The sequence below is a fragment of the Felis catus genome, chromosome A3 (genome assembly GCF_018350175.1).
Source record: "Felis catus isolate Fca126 chromosome A3, F.catus_Fca126_mat1.0, whole genome shotgun sequence".
NCBI lineage: Eukaryota > Metazoa > Chordata > Mammalia > Carnivora > Felidae > Felis > Felis catus.
Window position 1 is genome coordinate 93,506,888 of NC_058370.1, and position 23,340 is coordinate 93,530,227.

The 23,340-nt window shown below is 34.0% G+C and overlaps 1 protein-coding gene across 1 annotated transcript in view; it reads right to left on the minus strand.

Annotated features, from left to right (window-relative positions):
• Positions 1 to 23,101, minus strand: part of LRRTM4 (leucine rich repeat transmembrane neuronal 4) — a 924,534-nt gene extending 901,433 nt beyond the window's left edge. The window contains exons 1-2 of the mRNA XM_006930227.5: positions 22,955 to 23,101; positions 18,906 to 19,034 (exon numbers count right to left, since the gene is read on the minus strand). The gene's annotated coding sequence lies outside the window, so the exon portion shown is untranslated. The remainder of the gene's footprint in view (positions 1 to 18,905; positions 19,035 to 22,954) is intronic.
• Between the last annotated feature and the right edge of the window lie 239 nt (positions 23,102 to 23,340).

Below are 23,340 nucleotides of genomic sequence, written 5' to 3' on the forward strand. Positions count from 1 at the left end.
TCAATGCTGAAAGAAGTAAATAGGATAATGAATGAGGAACTGTTTTCATAAACAGAAAAACACTATATAATTGATCATACTACTTAATTTATATTGATAGAATGGATGCAGGGCTGAATCAAAAGCAGAAAAAAAAACAAAACAAAAAAAACAACTTGCAATGTAAATGTCTATCACCTGAAGGTGAATTGTAAAAGAGCTGAATGTTACTTGTCTAGGGCCAGCTGGCAGAAAGCCTATGTGGAGTTAGTGTTTCAATTTCATTATGGATATTTAAAGAGCACACACATTCATACACACTCACACACCTGGACCCAACTTTGTAAATTCTATTATGCAGCCTTGGCACAATCACCAAGTGGAGCCTCTATCAAAAGGTCACTTTTACTCATTCCTTTAGAGCCATTAAAGAATAAGCATCAATTACATATCTTGCCTTGACTATTAGAAAGGTCAAAAGTTGTAAAAAGGCATAACTTTAACTTAAAAATGTGATTATGCTTCCTGAAAATTACAGCCCTTATGTTCATCTGAAAGAGATAACAATATTTCCCTCAAAGGGCAAGCACTGCAAAACCACAAGAATTTCTTTACACTTTCATGCTTTTTAGCTAATATACAAATTATCCATGTTGTTGGGGGAACAGTGTTAGGCAAATAAAACCATGATTTAATTTAAAAAATTGTGTTATGCTCATGATAAAAAAGCATGTTTATTTCAAAAATAGAAAAAGTAGAAGCCAGTTGCTTTGTTTCCAAGATATTCATTTAAATCCAAGTATTTCAATTATATTCACTTTCATGTTTTCATTGAAGTGATCAGAACAAATAAAGCAAATAAAAAATTAAATCACTTCTATAAATCAGAGAAAGGTGCCATCATAATCCAAAATTATAGTGTATTTCAGAATTATATACCACAGAAAGTTTGTACCTTAGAAAGGAAATACTTACATGAAAAGATGCTCAACATTACTCATTATCAGGGAAATACAAATCAAAACTACAATGAGATATGACCTCACACCTGTCAGAATGATTAAAATTAACAACACAAGAAACAATAGGTGTTGGCAAGGAGGTGGAGGAGAAACCCTCTTGCACTGTTGGTAGGAATGCAAACTAGTGAAGCCTCTCTGGAAAACAGCATGGAGTTCCCTCAAAAACTTAAAAATAGAACTACACTATGATCCAGCAATTGCACTATTGTATTTTCCCAAAGGATACAAAAATACTAATTGGAAGGGATACATGCACCCCAATGTTTATAGCAGCATTATCAAAAATGGCCAAATTATGGAAAGAGCCCAAAGGTCCACTGACTGATAAATGGATAAAGAAGATTTGGTGTGTGTTTATATGTGTATGTGTGTATATATATATATATATATATATATATATATATATGCATATTACTGTATATTTATGTATATATATGAACATTATATATGTAATATATAATATTACACATATATGAATATTACTCAGCCATAAAAAAAGAATAAAATATTGCCCTTTACAAAGATGTGAATGGAGCTGGAGAGTATTATTCTAAGTGAAATAAGTCAGAGAAAGATAAATACCATATGGTTTTATTTATATGTGGAATTTAAAAATAAAACAAATGGTTATGGGCGGAAAAAGAGAGAGGCAAACAAAGAAAGACTCTTAACTTTAGAGAACAAACTGAGGGTTACCAGAGGAGAGATGTGCAGGGGATTGGGTTAAATAAGTGATGGGGATTAAGGAGTGCACTTGTGATGAGCACTGGGTATTGTATGTAAGTGTTGAAGCTCTACTAAGTTCTACACCTGAAACTAATATTACATTGCATGTTAACTAACTGGAATTTAAATGAAAACATAAAAAAAGAAAGGAGGTGCTTACAACTCTTGATTCAAAACATGTGAATAACAGGACTACCTCAAATACAATTGGCATGTTTCCCTGGGAAAATACTAACAAGTACTGCAGATTCCCAGATTCACATTGAAGGTGATATTGGTCACTAGCAACCTACTTACCAATGGAGTTGTATCTGTATCTAACATACTGATACAGTATTTATGATACATAAAAGAGCAGAGACAATGCAGAGGTGGCCTAAGGCAGCCCACATGATAAAGACCTTGCACAGAAAACTAAGTGACTAGTATAACCACTAACCAACCTTTTCTTTGCCTTTGCAGATGTCATTGGAACACATGCCAAATAAAGTAAGGGCATAATTGTAATGGGTTACTTACAAGGGCTATCCCCAAGCATAAGAAAAATAAATCTCTAAGCACAGAAGGGGACTTCTCTGCTGCTAGAATACCTCTGTATTAACTCCCTCCCTACTTGTCAAAATCAATCAGAAGCACAATTTCTGAAAACAACATGAGAGAAAATATAAACTTAGGTCTTTCCCTTTTGTGACTAAAGATTTGCTCAGAGACAAGCACTCTCTGACAAGATTCATATTAAATCACCCTAGTGGGAAAAGAGATGGCTCCTTCTATAAGAATGGGTAAACAAAGAATAATCCCTGGAAACATACATGAAGTATGCAGAGATGTAGATGTATTAAGGAATTCTGTAAAAATACAGCCAATGTTCTTCTAAAAGCAGACTAGAAAATGAACAATGACATACATAAAAATGGCCCTTTATTTGGTATTCTAAATAAGATACGAGACGTTATTGTATACCTGATAATAGCTATCATTAATTTAAAACATTATTTGGCAGATAATTTAGCTGTTCTCAAACGGTATGTTCTTGAAACTTGACAAATGTTATAGGAAATAAATATCATTGACCCTAATTTAGATAAAAGGGAACTGGATTTGGGGAGAGACAGTTGGAAAGAAAGAGTAGCAAGAAAATAAAAATAACTAGCTTTTGCTTAGAGAAAATGTCATTTTGTCCTAAAAATACCACAAACAATAAAAAATATACAAAATATCCTGTTCGATTTTAAATATTGATTTTATTTTTCCTGAACTATTTTATTAAGTGTGCTCAATCTCAAAAATAATAGACGGAATAAAATATTTTAAAAAGTAGAAAAACTATGAGTCAATACCTAGATCAATCACATTAATAGTTTGCATTTAGTTTTAGAATTTTTAACAAGCAAAATAATATATGTAAATGGAACATGCTATAAGTGTGTTTTTAGCATATTAAGAATTATTTTCCATATGCCTATTGGTTTTCATTGTGTGTCACTTTAAAAAATTTTTTTAATGTTTATTTATTTTTGAGAGAGACAGAGCATGAGTAGGGGAGGGGCAGAGAGAGAGACACACAGCATTCAAAGCAGGCTTCAGGCTCTGAGCTATCAGCACAGAGCCTGGCGGGGGGGCCCGAAGCCAGGAGCTGTGAGCTCATGACCTGAACAGAATGAAGTCAGAAGCTTAACCGACTGAGCCACCCAGGTGCCCCTGTGTGTCACTATTTTTTAATGACTGAACATTATTCTATCAGATAGCTGTATTTATTCTTCATTATTGAAAATGTATTTCTAGGCCTTTATTACAATGAAATACACCGTTTCCTTTATATATTTGTTCATTTTCCTTAATATATCCTGAGTAATAAATGATGCTCTGGAATCACTTAAGCCTTTAGAATAAATAAAGTTTTGTGTGTTTTGTTCCACATTAACAATTTCCTTCAGCCACTTGCACCAATTTAATTTATTTAGACAAAATGTGTGACCTTTTATTAGCAAATCATTTCTATCCCATTAACTGATAAGTGTTACATCCACAAAAAAAATCAAGGGTTTACATATCTTAATTTCAGAATAAGTCTTAATATTGAATATCCAAACCAAGCTTTCTTAGACTCTTGCACATAGCTTTGTAAGACGACTGAACAAGGCACATAATTTTGAACGAAACTTTGTCAACTGTGAATTCTATATCCAGAAAAAGTGACTTTGATCTGTGTAGACTGTCATTTCTCATACATCCAGGAACTCAGAACGTAGAAAATCATTGTATCCACTTTCCAATGTTTATTTTCTTTAGTTTTTAAATAAGAGATTATTTAATAAGTTTTCACAAGATAAACATTTGGGGGCCATTCTAATTAATCTAAGAGGCAAGATGAAATGGGGAAAGCAAAAATGTGTATTACTTTTGATTGTATAGATGAACTAAATAAACACTGCTGTATCCTTAAAGTTGATTAGTAGAGAAATGTATGCTTTATAAATCTGTACACTAAAAAGTGGCCAAGATGACAGATTATATATTTCCTAATTTACTAGAAGAAAACCATATGCCCACCCATAGAACAAAAAAGAAGAATCTGTTAACAAATAGCAAACAAACCATAAAGAAGCACAAACATAAAAATATAAATTATAAACCAAAATATAACTTGTATTGAGTACTAATTATGCAGAGGGATTGCCTTGGAGTTTTACATGTACTAACTCGTCTAATCCTCCCATCTAACCTACAATTTAGATGTTCTTACAAAGCCCATGCTCTGAAGCCAGACTACCAGGTATTTCTTCTTTAGCTCCACCACTCACCAGTAGTGTGATTTTATTTAAGTGTTAAATGTTCAAGGCCTCAATTTGCTCACTTGAAAACTGGGGATGATAACATATTTACCTCAAAGAATATGTTAAAACATAAAATTTTCAGCCAAGTGCCTGACATAATAAGCCCTCAATGAAAAGTTGTAGGAGTTTTGAAAGTCCATAATTGCTTTCTACCTCATCAATCTGATTTTTATAACACTAGGTTTGCTGCATATCGTTTCTAAATGTCTAATTCTATAATGTTTTGCGTTTTCTGAGTATTTTACCTCACTATTAACTTATTAATTTCACAGATATACACTAAACTCTACTATCTGACTGACTCTCCTCTATGCTCTACAGTTGCATCAGTAAACAAAACTGTTCACATGTTTGTTTTATAAAGTGACACTTAAGGGGTGCCTGGATGGCTCAGTCAGTTGAGCATCAGACTCTTGATTTTGGCTCAGGTCATGTTCTCACAGTCACGGGATCTAGCTCCACATAGGGCTCTGCTCTGGGTGTGGAACCTGCTTGGAATTCTCTTTCTCTCTCTCTATCCCTCCCCTACTCTCTCCTTCGCAGAAAAAAAAATAAAATAAATAAAGTGATGTTCATGTGGAAATGACAATCATAAATAGGATAAATAAGAAATACATACTATATTAGACAATAATAAGGTTTAAGGAGTAAAGTATGGCCAAAAAAAAGGATAACTCTGTGCGTGTATATTTGCAATGTTAAATATTGTGGTCAAATATTTAATTGTATTATATATAAAATTTCACAGGCAAAGGCAGAATCATGCAGATATCTCTGTGAAAAACATTCCAGGAGAAGGGAATATGCATAAAGTTTCCAAAGCAAAAGAATGCCTGGTATGTTCTGGAAACAGAAAGGAGGCCAGGGGGGCTGATTAGTATGAGTAGGGGAAAGAATACGGGAAACAGTCAGAGGTCCCAGAGATGTAGAGCCTCACAAGCCATGAGAAAGAGAAGTTAACAGCAAAGTAGATTGAGACTGAGTAGCCAGTAAAGTAGAGGGGGAACTGAGTGAATTAAGTAACAAAAAACTGGTAGATGAGGGCAGAAGAGATCTCACAGAAACTGGAAAAAAAATGACAAAGCAGGTGTGGGGACAATGGAAACAGCTGGAGTGGTTTCCTTGAATAGGGGCCAGGAAAAGAAACCTAGAACCTAGAACCGAGGTGTAACGGTGACCTACAGGTAGAAGAAGCCTAGGAATATATCCTTTTTGTTAGGCAAGAATGTCAGGTGTAAACACACAGAGGTTGATATGTGGTAGGCACACTCAAACATGCTAAAGCCATCAAAGGAAAAGTATCATGTAACAGCAATTTGTATCAGGGTTGCCCTATTTCCACTCTACTAAAGTGAGTGCTAGCTGGGTGGTCTAGTCCTCTGACAACCTTCTAAAGGGCCTGGGAGAAAAACACCCAGACTGCAGTACTACAATAATTTTACCTCCAATTCTGCCCAACAGTGATTTATTTGCATCAACTAATACTGGTTTAGCTAACATTAATTGGACACTTAGCACGTGCTTGAAAAATTTAAATGTAATACCTTATTTAAATGTTCTTCCTCATTTAATTTTCACGTCAATTCTACCAAGTAAGTATGGTATTATCTTTTATAGATTGAATATAACATCTTGTTCAAGATCTCATTTCAGAAACAATATTTGTAATCAGTATGTCATAACTTTCACTTTGCAGTGCACCATCAACTATTACATTTTTGCTCTGTTGTTTTCAGAGATATATAAGAAGTGTAGGAAAGTGGCATCTGAAAGGAAGTCCATCTCACTGATTAGTGGGGGGAGGGGAAGAAAAACATATGTCCCTTGGTCTCCCAATCAGTTAGAAATAGGAGAGGTACAGAATATTTTCCTGCTTCCCTCCCCACCCTCTTCCCCATCCCTGATGACCTCTGTTAATTCTGCATGTTTTCTCTCAGTTCAGGGCTGTTTCCCTTTTAGTTAGTGAACATTCCAAAACTGCAGATTAAATTCTCCCTTAGTCTTGCTTAGTCTTAAATTTCAGGGTCTTTCTGCCTTTTCATAATATCTGGTTCTCTGTAGACATTTTAGTTTGCAACTGGGACAGATTGCATCAGATAATTGCTAGTGGCTCTTTTTTGGCTGGAATTTCCTCCGATGTTTTAAGAACTCTCTGTGTTCATTAAATAAAAAAGCAAAGAAAGCCAACTATTATTTTTCCTTTATCTGACCTTAGATTAATTTATTCAACGGGCAAACTATGTCAGAGCTCTGAATAACTCCTAGAATACCGTCATTTTAATAATAGTAGTGGATTACTTTCTTTAATGGGTAATTATGGTTTGACTCTTGTCCACTTTATAAATTCATAAAAATCTGTGTTCCAACAGAAAATACATACATTGAATCATTTTTAATTTGCCAAGGGAAACTGAAACTACCTTTTCATATCCACAATAACATCCAGAAAAAGCTATTTTAATTCCTTTAATTCCTTTCAACAGAGGAGGGCTGAAATTAAAAAAAAAAAAAGACTTTTCTACTCTTGTTCATCTGGTTAATGACAGAAGCACATTTTGCATCTAGTCTGTGTGATTAAGAAAATATCGTATTTTTACCAAGACACATCTCCAAGTCTCTCCCCAGCCCTCCCCCACATACCTGACCTCAGAAGAAGAATGTAACAGAAAGGAAAAAAATGTGAATGAAGATTTTTACACTTAGACACATCATGTGTTTATCAGTAGATAAATTATAAAATAAATTCTGTGGATGAGCTCCTACAAGGCATTAGGTAAATGGCCAGCTAGTTTTCACTCATTCATTACACCTTTTATACTAAAAAATAGGTGGAATTTAAGAAACAAGACAAAAAAGCAAAGGGAAAGTAAGAGAAAGGGAAAGACAAAACAGGAAACAAACTCTTAACTATAGAAAACAACCTGATGGTTAACAGAGGGGAGGGGGTGGGGGGATGGGAGACATAGGTGATGGGGATTAAGGAGTGCACTTGTGATGAGCACTGGGTGATGGATGGAAGTGTTGAATCACCATATTGTACATTTGAAACTAATATAACACTGTATGATAAGTAACTGGAATTAAAACAAAATCTTAAAAAAAAATAGGTATCATATGATTACTGCCTAAAGGCTAAAAATAAGCATGGAAATTTTACTGATTTTTATGACCTGAATAGAAGAAAAATTGAAGACATGCATTTAAAGCCAAAATAACCTCTGAGTTTTAGTTATTATACTACTTCTTCCTAGTTGTGTGATATTTGGACAAATTACTTCACTTTCTAAGACTGGTTGTCTCTATCAGTACCAGAGCCTGGCTGATAACATTGAGCACACAAGCACCTGGGGGGCTTACATAGCAGCTATGAAAAGAGCTACCTTATAGTACACATTTGCAATATTCCAGGCATGATTCTAAGAACATTGTATGTATTCATTCATTTAATTTGTACATGGCCTCATGAGCTAGGTCTTATCATCATTGATGTTTTATAGACAGGATAAAGAAACAGAGTTAAGTATTTACCAAAGGCTCCCCAGGCAATCAGACTACAGGGCTTTCACAGTTAGTTAATCATTGTGCTAAGCTGCTTTTCATCCCAAGTGAAAGCATGGTTTGAAGGTACTTTGAAAAGTTCTATTCAACTGTTAGGTTTCACTAATTATTTATAATATTATCTGATTTCATTATATATGCATATACTGAGTATTATTTAATCTAAGCTGTCATTTACTACTGATGATATACTAAACACTTTTGCATTTTAACTACTTTCACAAGTTCGGAGTAAGGCATAAAAATGTGTTCCATATATTTATATAGTCCCAAAGAGTAGTCTTACTTTATAATATTTCATTGCTTACCTTGAGCATTTTTTTCAACTTGAAGACATCTTTTTAAGTTTATTTATTTATTTTGAGAGAGAGAAAGAGAGCACACGTGCACACACAAGCAGGGACAAGGGACGGGCAGAGACAGAGGGCGAGAAAGAATCCCAAACAGGCTTTGTGCTGATAGCATGGAGCCCGACAGGCAGCTCAAACTCACAAACTGTGAGATCATGACATGAGCCAACTCCAAGAGTGGTAGGCTTAACCAGTAGAGCCACTCAGGCGCCTCCTTCAATTTGAGGACATTAACAAAGGTTATATACAAATGAAATTAGGTGTCTGTAAACATAAACTTTCCTAATCATTTTGGGCAACTTTCCTCTCTTATACTGGGTTGTTATGAATGCTAAATGTAATGATTCACATATGGTATTGTGGTTGAGATCACCTTGCTCATCAGATAGTCCCCGCTTCCCTTCATTTCCCATATAGAAATGGAAGATAGAGCCAATGGGCTGAGAAGTGCCTTTTCCTTCCTCTCTCATCCTTTTCAGAGGCCATGTGTTGAGATGCCAGCATCACAGAACTGCAGCAGCTCACCGTTGAAGCTCTATGAAGGTTAGATGGTTTCTAGATTTATTACTCCTACAGAATATTTGGTGTAAGCAAGAATTAAACTGTGTGTGTGTGTGTGTGTGTGTGTGTGTGTGTGTGTGTATCTAACTCAATATAAACTTATTCTATCCTGATTTAACATTTCATATAAGCTCTGGACCATTTAAGCAATGAATGGATATCAGTTGTTCTTATAATCTTTATTAATATCATCATCATCATTGATAGAATAGTGACATTCTGCAATCCCATTTTGCTGTCTCCTGTAAAGTGGGGGTTGATTTAATAAGAACTGGGATTATTTAGGCATTTAGACATTTCTTCAAATGTGTAAACCAGGGCTTCAGAATCATATTTTTAATACTAAATATTGGGAAATTCACCAGAAATTTTGAACATTTCCCCTGTCACCAGGATTTCAGAAGATCTTTGACCCAGGAAGTAATTTCAGGCATTAGTTGGTCAAAACACATCCGTAACAGACACTAAGATGAGTGCTGAATCACAGACACCTTGGACTTTAGGCAGGTGATCTTGCTAAGTGCTGTCATTCTAAATTTTGGTGCTGGTCTTTTATCTTGATATAAAGCTTGTTTATTTGTATCCTGTGAAAAAATAATCAAAATAGTGCTTTGGGGCACCTGGTTGGCTCAGTCCGTTGAGCGACCGACTTCAGCTCAAGTCATGATTTCACAGTTTGTGAGTTCAAGCCTGGGGTTGGGCTCTGTGCTGACAGCTCAGAGCCTGGAGCCTGCTTCTGATTCTGTCTCCCTCTGTCTCTGCCCCTCCCCCCACCCATGCTCTGTCTCTCTCTGTCTCAGAAATAAACATTAACATTTTTTTTTAATAGTGACTGATTTTCCATGAATAACATATCTGATTCTATGTGCTGATAAATATTCTCACAGGTACATTTGTGTTATCATTTGCTTTTCATCTGAAACAACTGGTTGAGCAACCCTCATTTTTTGTGCTCCGCCCATGGTTTTTGTGCTGACAACTCATATTAATGATAATGTACATGGGACTGCTAAGTATCCATCCCTCTGCAGTGGGGTAAAGTTTGTATTTCAGACTTGTATCGGCCATTGCCCCTGATGGTGGCCATGTACTCATCATTGGAATGGCTTTTTATGGTTATGAACAGGGTAACTGTAAATACTGCAATGTGGAAAAAATCAGTAAAGAAAGAACATAAAATTTCACTCCTCTAAGTGTGGTAGAAGCACAGGGAAGCTTAATATTTGGCTTTAATATTAATTTAATATTTCACTGATTTATTGGAGGCCATTACTACTAATGTTTGTGGGTCTCAAATTAAAAAGCTTTAGAAATTTTACAGTTAACCCATATTCTCAGAAAAATTACCTCCATGTATTCCAGCAACATGAGCATAATTGTAGAAAGAACTTCATATTATATAAAGAAAAATGATAAACAAAATCATAGTATATTAATGCAATACTTAAATTGAATTCTGTTGGATATACTTCAAAACCTATTTTTCCCCAGAACTCGCAGTACACATCAATATCAATTAGTATTTTTTATGTAGTAACTTTCATTGAGGTTTTGAGATTTTTAAAAAGCTACCTTCCCCTAAACTGTACATTTTGTGCTCATCATATTAACTAGTTCATGTCTAGTATCTGACAAAATGCCTCAAACAGTAATCAATCTATAAACATTTATAGGCTAAATTAATTCAAGTAGCAAAATATTAAAATTTCTCACTACTAACAGTAAACAGTGCTTTAACTGCTTCAGTCTCTCTGAAGCCCAATTTGCAAATTTTATCAGAATTTTAAAAATGTATTTGTTTTCAATATAATCTAATATCTAGGAATTTAGCCTATAAAAATATCTTCCATATGTTCAGAAAGTATGGAATAAACATAGATTTTGCAAAATTGGTGTGGATAAAATTTGGCACTGCATATGTGCATTTGTATGTGATATGTGCATTATATATGTATATGTAAAATTTATATTTTTAAATTCTCAATATATATCAAACATGTATTGATTAACTATAACACATCCATAGTCTCAATTCTATATAGCCATTTAAAAGAGAATGATAGAGCATCAGGTCATGATCTCACAGGCAGCTCATGAGTTTGAGCCCCCATTCTAGCTCTGTGCTGATAGCCTGAAGCCTGCTTTGTATTCTGTCTGTCTGTCTCTGCCCCTCCCCTGCTCATACACTGTCTGTCTGTCTCTCTCTAATATTAAAAAAAAAACCTTTAAAAATATATAAATAAAAAATAAAAGGGCATGGTAAATACTTATGTAGTAACATAGAAAGATGTGTGATATGTAAGTTCAGAAAAAAAAATAGTGCAAACATTCCCTGTAAAATAAAGGCTTCCAAAATTTGTATGTATTCACCCATGAATATCCTCTCTTTATATACGGATATTTTCAAAAATATATTTAATAAAATTTGCCTGTTGGAAGGGTGTGGAAAGGGTTTTCATTTACTTTTTCATTTGTAAGTGTTTATATAGAATTAAAAAGTTATATTGACATTATTTCATGGGCAAGGTATGGCAAGTGAGAAGGGAAGAAAGTATGACAATGCTAAAGTGTCAAAGTAAGCAAATTTACATGTATACTTTTTTACATAACCATGTGTTAATAGTGCCAGGTGGGTTCAGTTTTCAGCCTTTTACTGGAAAAATTAACTCAATTTCTTGCTTCTAAATACAGATGGTCCCTGACTTATGATGGTTTGATTTACGAGTTTTCAGTTTTATTATAGTGCAATATTGATGTGCATACGGTAGAAACCATTACCTAGGGTTTTGAATCGGGATCTTTTCCTGGGCTGGTGATAAGTGGTGCCATACTCTCTCATCATGCTGGGCAGCAACTCCAACCACAGCTCCTAGACAGCCACGTGATCAAGAGTGTCAACCACCGAATCACCCAGGACCACTCTGGACTCATACAGCCATTCTGTTTTTCCCTTTCAGCATAGTATTCAGTAAATCACATGCAATAGGCAACATTTTATTATCAAATAGGCTTTGGGTTAGATGATTTCACCCAACTGTAGGCAGGCTGGTCTAAATATGATGTTTGGTAGGTTAGGTATATTAAATACATTTTCGACTTCTAATATTTTCAATTTATGATGACTTTATAAGGCCATAATCCCATTGTAATTTGATGAAGATCTGTTTGTATTCATAGCTCCCATTCACTTGCTGCACTTTATGGAAGTTTTGAAGCTGCCAAAATTTTAAAGATTTTAGAAAATGCTCTATTTAGAAAAGTTCTGATTAATTCAGTATATACTTTTTAAATGTCTCCTTCTACCAGGAGGTTTTGCATGATAATAGTGTATTTATTTCTTAGCATTTCAAATTCTCCAGCTTTTTTATCCTTTCATACCAAAAGTCATAATTATTTCCATAGCAACCATGCTCGTTGTCAGAGGTAGAAATTTTGGCTTCTTTTGGGTATTTCTTAAAGAGCAAAGGAACATTTAAACAACAAAAGGTGCTATTTTATGAAAATTGTCAAAAATTGAGGGAGGAAAAAAAGTATTGGATGTTTCCCTTAATAACTTACGCTGGTAATTTATTATCAGTGTAAGTTACTGCCAAAACTCAACACTTTTTTTCTTTAGCTAGATCAAGTTATAATTAATATCTTCCTTTGCACAGTCATAATTTCTTTCTGTACCAAGAGATAAGTTGTAACATATATAAAATGGAGAATATTTATTTTCACTTTTTCAGTTATGGAATTTGCTCCAAATATCTGGTTTTCTGACCCCAGGTTTTTAACTAAAGGGAAATTTCTGTCTAGAAGTTTAATTAATTCAGTATTTCATTTAAAAAGTATTCTTATTCTCCTCTGCTCCCTCCACAATATTATCAGCATCTTATTTAGTATGGTATTAAACATTATAATTTGAAAACTAGAGATTTATTTGATCATGCAGGTTTATGAGTAATAGATAATAAGTGTTTGACATAATGGATTCCTGAATATAAGAACCTTGAACATGAACATTGAAGCAAAACATGTTTTTCCTGCAGCTTTTATTGCTTGAAATGACTGTTTGACACCACTGGATGGAGACACTGAGTTAGTAAAGTAGAGGGGAGTAGTTCTTACTTTGTCATACCTATTCATTTGCTTACAGATGGCAGGTAATTTAGGTCATCTTGAAAATCATTATCATTACCATCAAGAGAACACTCTTAGTAAGGAGGTAAATGGGATACAAAATATCAAACTTTCTTGTCCAATGTCACAATACAGTTGGCCATAGATCCCAAGCTACTGCTCCCCTTCTCCTGGTTTACTGTTTAGCGATTGGCAAGTAAAAAAAAAAGGGCAAATGGATTAAGTTGGCAAAAATTTAAATACAGGTGCTTTACTTGTGCTATCATGTAAATATAGTAATGAAATGTTAAACTTTGGAAGCAACATTTTCTTTAAATGACTTATCTATATAGTAGATTAAAATATATCAAACTCCTATGTGAAAAGTGAATGCTATGGCATTTTCAGCAATAAATGCATACTCTTTAGTAAAATTTAATTAAAGTGACAAATTTTGAAAAAAGTAGAAGACTAAGAGTGTGCAAACTCTGGAAAGAACACTCTCAAGTTTTCAACTTGGAATGTGAGGATTAAACTGTACAGCACATTGCAAAGTTCCTCTTAGGAGCGGGGTGCTCAGTGTGAGAACAATCTCAATGGAGAGGGCAGATTGGAGCTCCCTCTGAGTTTTCAATGAGGTCCCATATTTAGGCTAATTATGCTACTCTTCTAGCTGCCTGGTTGGCAATCTCCTCCTGATTTTCACATCTCTTTGACCATATTAAAACATTTTCTTATTTCTGTTTTCATCTACCACACCATATGTGAGCCTTTCCAAGATAGGAACTGTGCCTAGTTTTCTTTCGAATCTCAAATTAATATTTGGCAAATGGTACAAATTCAATATATATTTTAAACTGTATTGATACGAGTTGATGGATGAATCAATGAAATAAAATATTGCCTCATTTCGGGCACTTTCCAATGGCCTCCTTCAAAATTTGCTAATTTTTTAGGTCATTAAAATAAATTTACATGGAAATAGTAAGTTTTTGACTGAATATTGTATAGCTCTGGACAGGTTTTAAATAGTTTTGCATATGCAGTGTCATTTTATCTATACATAGATATTAAGGAATATTTTAATTGATATTTTAGGGAAATCTACTAGATATAAGACACTGTATAGTTATTACTTCTATTTTATAGTCAGGGAAACCAAGCTTCAAAGTGTTGAAATGAAATGCTCAAAATCTGAGAGACAACAAATGGCAATACTTCAAAACAAGAGCATTCCATTTCCTCTTCCAATCCAGGCATTTCATTCAATCTGTGTCACTACACTATGATTCCAGAAGGAAGCCAAACTCTCCAGAAACACATTAAGCCATAATTAGCTGTTTATACTGCAGGGAATAAATCAGAATATTTTGTTTATTTTTTTTTGCTTGTTAGTTTATTTAAAAATTTTTAAATGTTTATTTATTTTTTAGAGGGGCATGAGGGGTAGAGAGAGAGGGATACACAGAACCCAAAGCAGGCTGCAGGCTCTGAGGGGTCAGCACAGAGCCTGACATGGGGCTCGAACCCATGGACTGCAAGATCATGACCTGAGCTGAAATCAGACACTTACCTGACCGAGCCACCCAGGTGCCCCTCTTAGTTTATTTTTTTAATAGGGATGCAACCTATGAGTAATATAACATAGAGGAGCTACATTTTGATAGAATAAGAGTATTAAATGTTTCAAAATCAGTACACTATGGACACTACCTTTCCAAAATTTTAAAATAAATTGCATTTTGTATTTTTCTAGTTATAAGGTAATAAATACAAAGTGAGAAGATACTAAAATGCACTTGTGATCCTACTTAGCACGATTAGATATTTGTGGATAATATATAGTTATGAACAGATAATTTGTTATATACATAGACTAAGATTTTTTCTTATTAGATGGCCATAAGTTGGAGGTCTAAAAATTTTTTAAATGCTCAAAATAACATCAACACAGAATTCTACATCCAATGAAAATGATTTTTTTTTTTTTTACAGATAGAATGTATACAGAGAGAGACAGAGCATGAACGGGGGAGGGGCAGAGAGAGAGGGAGACACAGAATTTTTGGGAAACAGGCTCCAGGCTCCGAGCCATCAGCCCAGAGCCTGATGCGGGGCTCGAACTCACGGACCGCGAGATCGTGACCTGGCTGAAGTCGGACGCTTAACCGACTGCGCCACCCAGGCGCCCCGAAAATGATTTTTAAGAATAGTAAATAAACATATTTTCTGATTTTAAACAAGAGTTTGATAATAGCCGTCTGTACTAAATAAATGCTAAAGAAATTTTTTCAGAATGAAGAGAAATGATGTCAAATTAAAGTCAGATTTTCAAGAAGGAATAAAGTATATTATAAGTGATACTCATATAGATAAATATAAAAGACTAAGTTTCCCCTTCATTTTCTTAAAACACATAGGGCTGTGGATAGCAATACTATGGAGCTAATAGAAGACTTCCCCTTCAGGTATGATGGCACTAACTGTCTTTTCCAATTCCTTCTTGAGAAGTACAACCAGAAGCTCTGGCAACAATGCAAAGGCAACCAAAAGAGAACTTTGAAAGGTGGTAAGAAGAATCTAGATTAGTAAATAAATGAAAACACATACTATGTTCATAGATTGGATGACTCAACATAGTGAAGATGTTTCTCTCCAAATCAACCAATAGGCTTAATGTAATTCCTTATCACAATCTTAGCCAGGTTTTTGTGTACATACACAGGCTTATCATAAAAATTGTATGAAAATACCCAGGTCCCTGAAAACCTGAAATAATCTTAACAAAGAATTTTAAAGAAGGAGAAATCCCTCTACTCTATAATAAGGTTTAATATATGTATAGCTGTATTCAACACAATAGTATGAATTGGAGAGATACACTCACATAAATCAATAAAATAGAACAGAGAGCCTAGAAATAGACACAAATATGCCACACATTTTTTTTTTTTACAAAGTGAAAAGAGCACTTAAATGAAGGAAAGATAGACTTTTCCACAAATGGTTCTGCAGCAAATGGACATCTATAAAAATGAACCTTGACCTAAACATCATACAAACTCAAAAATGGCCATAGACTTGAAGTTAAACATCAAATATAAAACTTTGGGGAAAAAAAGAAGGACCATAATACTTTACTGTGGGATTTATGTTAATAGATGCAATACATATGGCAAGAATATCAGAAATTCTTATAAGAAATCTACCTATTTAAAATTTCACGTAATATTCCACATAATTTGCCATTTTCTTCCTAAAGCTCTTCTGGGAGGTCCAGGCTTGATAGCACTGTGTACTTGTGTTACGTACTCTTCCAATGTTGCCTTTTCTATAATTAATTTATATTTTAGATACCCCTAATGTATTTTAATCTTCTTGATTTTTCAAGAAAATAATCAAGAAAGAAAATGCCTTTTTTCACTATTAAAAAACTTCATGTAAGTTAGCAAGCACATAGTATTTGTTCCAGGAAATGAACAGTTGTAAAGAAAAAAACAAAACAAAACAAACAAACAAAATATATATATATGGAAGTGGTGCTTTGAAATTCTAGAAATTTTCAAAAATATTTGTCCTACAGATGATATCTAGGAACAATGTCACTATTTCTACATCACTGTATTCATTTCTCTTTCAAAATTTTAATCCATGTCTTAAAATGAAAGATATGTTCAAAGCAGAATGAATATTGTGATAAAGTGAGCTTCTTGAACCCTGAATGCTAGAGGCAACCAAATGCTCAGGACTCTCCTCTCGCTAATGTCAAGGATGTTTCCCATCAATATATAATGTGGCCTGGTAGAGGCTGAATGTGGTTGAGGTTGGAAAGTTAAGAAAGTTGTTTTAGAAGGTGTATCATCATTTTCTCTTAGGAACATCTATTGTGGCAAAGCAGTTCCTGAAGTGTTCCCTAATATAAGAGTGTGTATGTATGTATAATTTTACGATGGACAGATGCCTTAAGATATATCAATATCAATATATAATATATACATATACATAATATAAACATAGACATGTTTTACAATATACGTAGATACCTTTTATGATATATGTGTATGTGTGCATTACAAAATGTGGTGTGTACTATTAATTGCTTTGCTTTTAACAAGTCTCTTCTTTGCAATGACAATGGCACCAACAGATTTGTACTCCAGGTGCAAAATTCTGTAATTGCAAATGGAAAAGCTGCAAAGGTTTGTGTTTCCCATGGCCACTTCTCTTAGCTGAGTTTCTGTATCCTTAACTATGCAACTTGAGAAAATGATAATATTAAGTAATTTGAGGAAACATTTTTAAATTTCCTTGTCCTGACAATCTCTTTTGTTGTTTTTTATTTTTGTTTTTGGAATTTTAATGGGTATTTTTTTTATACAATGGCATTTGGGTAGGTACTGAACTCTTGTTTCTTACCATAGGAAGACAGATGAGTATAGATTCACCTTACTAAGAATTTGCAAGTGACTATTAAATACTGGATTGGAAAATGCAAGTGAACTTTACAGACCAGATAAGTTATCTTCTTTTCTGTCTTCATATTTTCTCTTAATTCTTTAAGTAGCTCATGTTACTCTATGGTCTATTTCTATGATAAATTTAAAATAATTAATATGTATTTGTATTGAAACAATTTATTTCAAGTAATAGTAAAGAACCTATTTTGTTAGGAAACAGATAACGTTCATCCACATTGGCGGGAATGTACAACATCCTGGAAGACAATTTGACAATAAATAGAAAGACCTTAAAATGTGCACATAATTAAACAGAATGATTCTTCTTTGAGGAATACAAAATATATAATTACAAGTGTGCTCAAATTTAGCCTCAAGAATATTTATTGCACAATTACGTACAATAGCTAAATACTAACAATAATGTAAATAATCAAAAACATGTGTTTGAATATGGTACCTCCCTGGAATTGAATGATGTTAAATAATAGAAATATTTAGTGACAGTAAGAATATTCATGATATGCATATAAATGCAAAAGCAACTTTCAAGTACCTAATGTATGTATAGAAATGAAAAGATAGACATACAATACACATAAGCATAGTTATCCTTAAGAAAAAAAATACTGAAAGCGTAATATTCAAAACATTAATAGTGGTTACCCCTAGTGACTTCTGTTTTTATTTTAATTTTCCAAATTATTACAAAGAATATACACATTTTTTACATTACGTAGTATCAGTACTTTTTGAAAAGGATAAACTTAATAGGAACTCTATTGTGAAACATCTTCTAAAATGACTAATATACTATTTTTATTTAGTGCTTTAAAGCACACAGAGAGTGTCTGCTTTGTGCCAGGCCTTGTGCTAAGTTAGGAACTTATGACTAAGTGCACAAAGAGGAGAGTAAGTACAAAAACAGCACAATGAAATTAGCGTAATCATAGATGTTTGAATAGAACCCAACTGAAATCTAGAGAAAAGTTTAACTTACTTAGAGTGTTTCTTTTCATTATGATTATTAGTATTAGAATTGATGATTCTACTGTTCACATATTCCAAGTTCTTAAAAAAGAGTTTGCTCTCCAGTGCCCTTGATTCATTTAATATTTTCTAAATTAACCCTAGAGCTTTGTCATGCATTTTTCACCACACAGTTGCAAAAGTGATACAGCTATCACAACTTTTCTTTTCATCTACCTCCATGTAATATTCACTTGTTTTTAGCTCTCTTTTCTAGAGGATTAATTTGAACAATGACTTCTTTGGCAACAAATTAATATTCTTTTTGATACAACTTTTACTTACTTGGAGGGGCACATGACTTTCAACTAGGCTGAGCAGGTACATTTGTACTTTTGCAATGCAGGGAGGACATCCATGTAATTTATCTAAGATATCCAAACATCCTCCTATTCATCCTGATTGCATCATTTCCTAGCATTTTAAAGAGAGAGAAATACATCAATTAAAAATGGAATGTGTATCTAAACCCAGGGGAACCTAAAATTGCACTGTAACGATGTAGAAACTGTTTGAGTAATCTAAATTAGAGAAGCACTGGAATAGCATCTTTAAATTATTTATCTACACATGATTATTCTAAATTGAGCCAAATTTTATAAAAGGACTAAAAAAAAATCTTTTGAGAGAAAGTCATAATTAGTGGACATTTTAGACAAGGGCATATCAGAACCATATGCTGTCACTTTTTCCATTATCTGGTCCCAGGATAGCCTTGTCCTTTTACCCTGGACATTTTTCTCCTCCACACACATGTAATTAACAACTGGTGCCATATTGATGATATAATCTGGACTGCATTTCATCTGAGACCACCTTCCATTTTCCTCTTCTAGGAGAGCTATGATCATAAGGTTACACCTAAGGGTTGCATCTAAACAGGAGGGATTATAGCATAGCAGCAAGCCATCCGTTTTCAGTGCATCAGAGGTAGGTAAACTTTTCTGATTTTTTAAAAAACTCTTTTGGGGAAGTAATTTTAGACTTACATAAAAAATGTGGAAATAGTAGAGTTTCCATATATCTCTCAGATAGCTTCATTCAATGTTAATGTCTTATATATAATATCTTATATAACCATCGTGCAGTTAACAAAACCAGGAAATTAACACTTATATAATACTATTAACAAAACTAAAGAGCTTATTCAAATTCACCAGTTTTTTCACTACTACTATTTTTACTTCTGCTCCAAGATCCCATTTAACATCCCACATTACATATGCTTGTTCATTCTCCTTAGTCTCTTAAGTCTGTAATATTTCCTCCTTTTCCCCTATCTTTCAAGACCTTGACACTTTTGGGGAGCATTGATCAGTTTTTCCTCCCCACCCCCTCGCCAAATGTCCCTTAGTTTGAATTTGTCTGAGGTTTTCTCATAAATGGACTGAAGTTATGCTTTATCACCAAGAATATCATAGCAATGATAGGATGTCCTAGTGCATGACATCCCAGGAATCATGATGCCAATATCTTTATTACTGGTGATGTTGATCTTGATTATTTGTGCAAGGTGGTTTCTCCATCGTAAATGACTACCATTCCCTTTATACCTAATAAATACCTTGGATACATGATTTGAGATTCTGCAATTCTATTTCTTCTCATAATTTTACCCAGTTATTTTAACATCCATCAGTGGGTCCGTCTCTATTAATTCTTACAGTGCAGTGTATTTCCATTTCCTTCTTGCATTTTACATTTATGAGGGAGATCAATCTCTTCTTCATGTGTTTATTTAATCAATTATTTAGTATATTGGCAGAAGTTCATGGATATTTTATGTTATAACCTAATATTATCATAATTTACTTTCTTACTCAAAGGGTTCCAGTTGAATCATTTGGAGAATTTTGAGATTTACTGTTTTGTTTTTTCAATGAGATCACATTTTCTTTCTATCTATCTATCTATCTATCTATCTATCTATCTATCTATCTATCATCTATCTATCCATTAAAAACCATGAATTTGTGGGGCACCTGGGTGGCTCAGTCGGTTAAGTGCCCGACTTCAGCTCACGTCATGATCTTGCGGTCCATGAGTTTGAGTCCCACTCAGAGCTGTCAGCACAGAGCCTTTTTCAGATTCTGGGTGTCTCTCTCTCTCTCTCTCTCTGCCTCTTCCCTGCTCATGCTCTGTCTCTATCTCTCAAAAATAAGTAAATGTTAAAAACTTTTTTTAAAAAAACACATAAATTTGAACTGATACATTGCCTTTCACTTCAACACCATTAAGTTCCTTTTAGCCAATCCTTCTCTTTTGTAACTTATTTTTCTAACCGTTATGTGGGTCTAAATCTAGACTTCCTATTCTACTCTACTTACTGTTGCTTTGTATTTCATTAACATAATCTTTAATTATAGAGGCTTTATAGTATGTTTTAATGTCTGATCATTTTCAGTTTCTGGTGTATTTTCTTGGGATATAGTTTCAAGTATTAGTTATCCATTTTTCTCTTTTTCTTCATGAAGGATTCTACAAACACAGATACCTCATTTGCCTTCCATTTTCACTGCTGTCTTGGTTGATCCTTTTTCTTCTTTATTTTTTTATTCTGCTGGTTGTTTTATCGACTTCTATGCCCATTATTAAATTTTATTTCATTATATTCTCTCTCGGAAGGCTTGTAATTTATTCTTCAATCCTGAGATAATTTTGTCTTTTTTTCATTCTTGAGTTCAAATAACTCTTTTATTTCTTTCTGCTATTTTTGTGTTGTCTTTTTTTTTAATTCCTGTTTCAAGTTCATTTTTCATATTCTAAAATGTCTGTTTGGGTATATTTAATTGTGTTTGAAATGTAGATTACAGTTTCCTTTTGTTTCATAGTTATTTTCCTTGTTATAGTTTCCCTGTTTTTCTATAATGGTTCTCCACGGTCTTTACTTGGGTTAATTTTTATTATATTGAAATATTTTACACAATTCTTCATTTAATGACACTTGTTTTTGTCCATCTAACAAATTCCAGTTACCTTAGCAGAGCCTGTTTGCTTTTTTCTCTGGAAATAGGGATTATAGTTTATTTCAGCTTGTAGTACCTAAGTCTCTGTATTCTTTCTTTGCTAATTACCAACAAGCATTTCTTTCTTCCCCTTTTTGGCTTTTTTCTCTCTCCCAGAATTCATTGGTTAGGATTGTTCCCTAAAACTGTGTGTGTCCTTTTAAGTCAGCTTGCCTCATGAAACAGAGCCTGCCACTTTAAATCACATGCCTTGCACTTTTTATTATATTCCTCCCTATAAGGATTGGCTACTTTGAATACTTACCACATAGTTCATAGTCTGAAATTTTTTGGTTAATTTTTGTTTTAGGATTTCCATATTTAGGATGGAATTAATCTTTTTAGTTTCACCTTAATCTCGCGCTTCTTCCCTAGTGTCCCAATGCTATGTACTTCTCATTGTTTTTCTTGTACTGCTACTAAGCTCTGTCAGGATGTGGATGACTGGGAGTATGTGAGAATTTGGCACTGGTACGCTGATATTTATTTTTATTCACTCTTTTTTTCCCCATAGTTTTTGTTTTGACATTCTCATCTTCAAGTGATCCTGAAGGTGTGGTATTGCACAGGATTTTTGCTAGCGTAAGGTCATTTCATAGCATTTGGGGAGAAGATTTAGAGAGGTACTTTATGATGTCTCCATTGTCTACAAAGGGCAGTTTCTTAGTGAACATCCTCTGCCATGTTTTTATATTAGAATTGGGAGTTATCTTTTACTAGCTTATATTCTGTTAACACCACTCAAATACTTAGAAGCTTAATTGCTCTTGCCTCAATGGCAGTTTTGAAAAGATCACAGTTTCAACATAATTGGGTTTTAAAATATTTCTGTAAAATTTTAATGCTGAGCAGTACAAGGCTATCTCTGATTCACTTTAGATTAAAAGCAAGTCTTTTCAAAATGTTGTTTACTTATATTTTCAAGGAGAAGTAACCCTAATAGTATTCTTTAGAAAATTCTCCATTCACAGGCTGACCTTTGCCCTTCTTTTCTTTATCCCTCAAAGGTGACATAAAGAAAAGTGTTAACATCACTAAGGAAATTGTAATTTAGTAATATAAAATAATAAAGTATTCCATAGAAACCTTGAACTTCTCATCAAGGGGATATTTAAGAGAAGAAAATAGGTTTCCCAGGAAACAGACCCTAGATACATTTTCAAAGGAGTACTCTGCTAGGAGGTAGAATCCCAGGAAGGACTGACTGAGGGAAAAGGTAAATGGTGGAGGATTGAGGAGAGCGAAGAAGGAAAACAAACACAAGGAGCTACATCACAGATTGGGTACAATTCTTAAGAAAAAACAGATGAGTGGCACTATGTAAGATACCTCCAATAAAGCCCTTGCCTCTCATAACACTCAGAAGGAAGGAGCAGCTCTTCCCTTGTTGGTTTCTTCCTGTTTCCTGCTTTTCACTGGCAGTTCTAATTTCAATGGACCTGAGTTTAAGACTTGTTTCTGTTGCTGCTTTTCTTGCTTCTTTTTCAGATCAGTGGGGTGGTCTGAGCACTAATGACAACATCACGCTGAGTCATGCCAACCAAAGCCGGGGCTTTATGACCTGAGCTATCACTGAGGCAGTAATTGTCGCTCAGAACAAAGGCAAGTAGCAGAGATTCAAAAGACAGGTGGTGCTGAGGTCATCTGGGGTAATACATAATGGAGTCCTGTTTCTAGTGCCTAATATTAGATCCATATACACCCAGTTGTATATA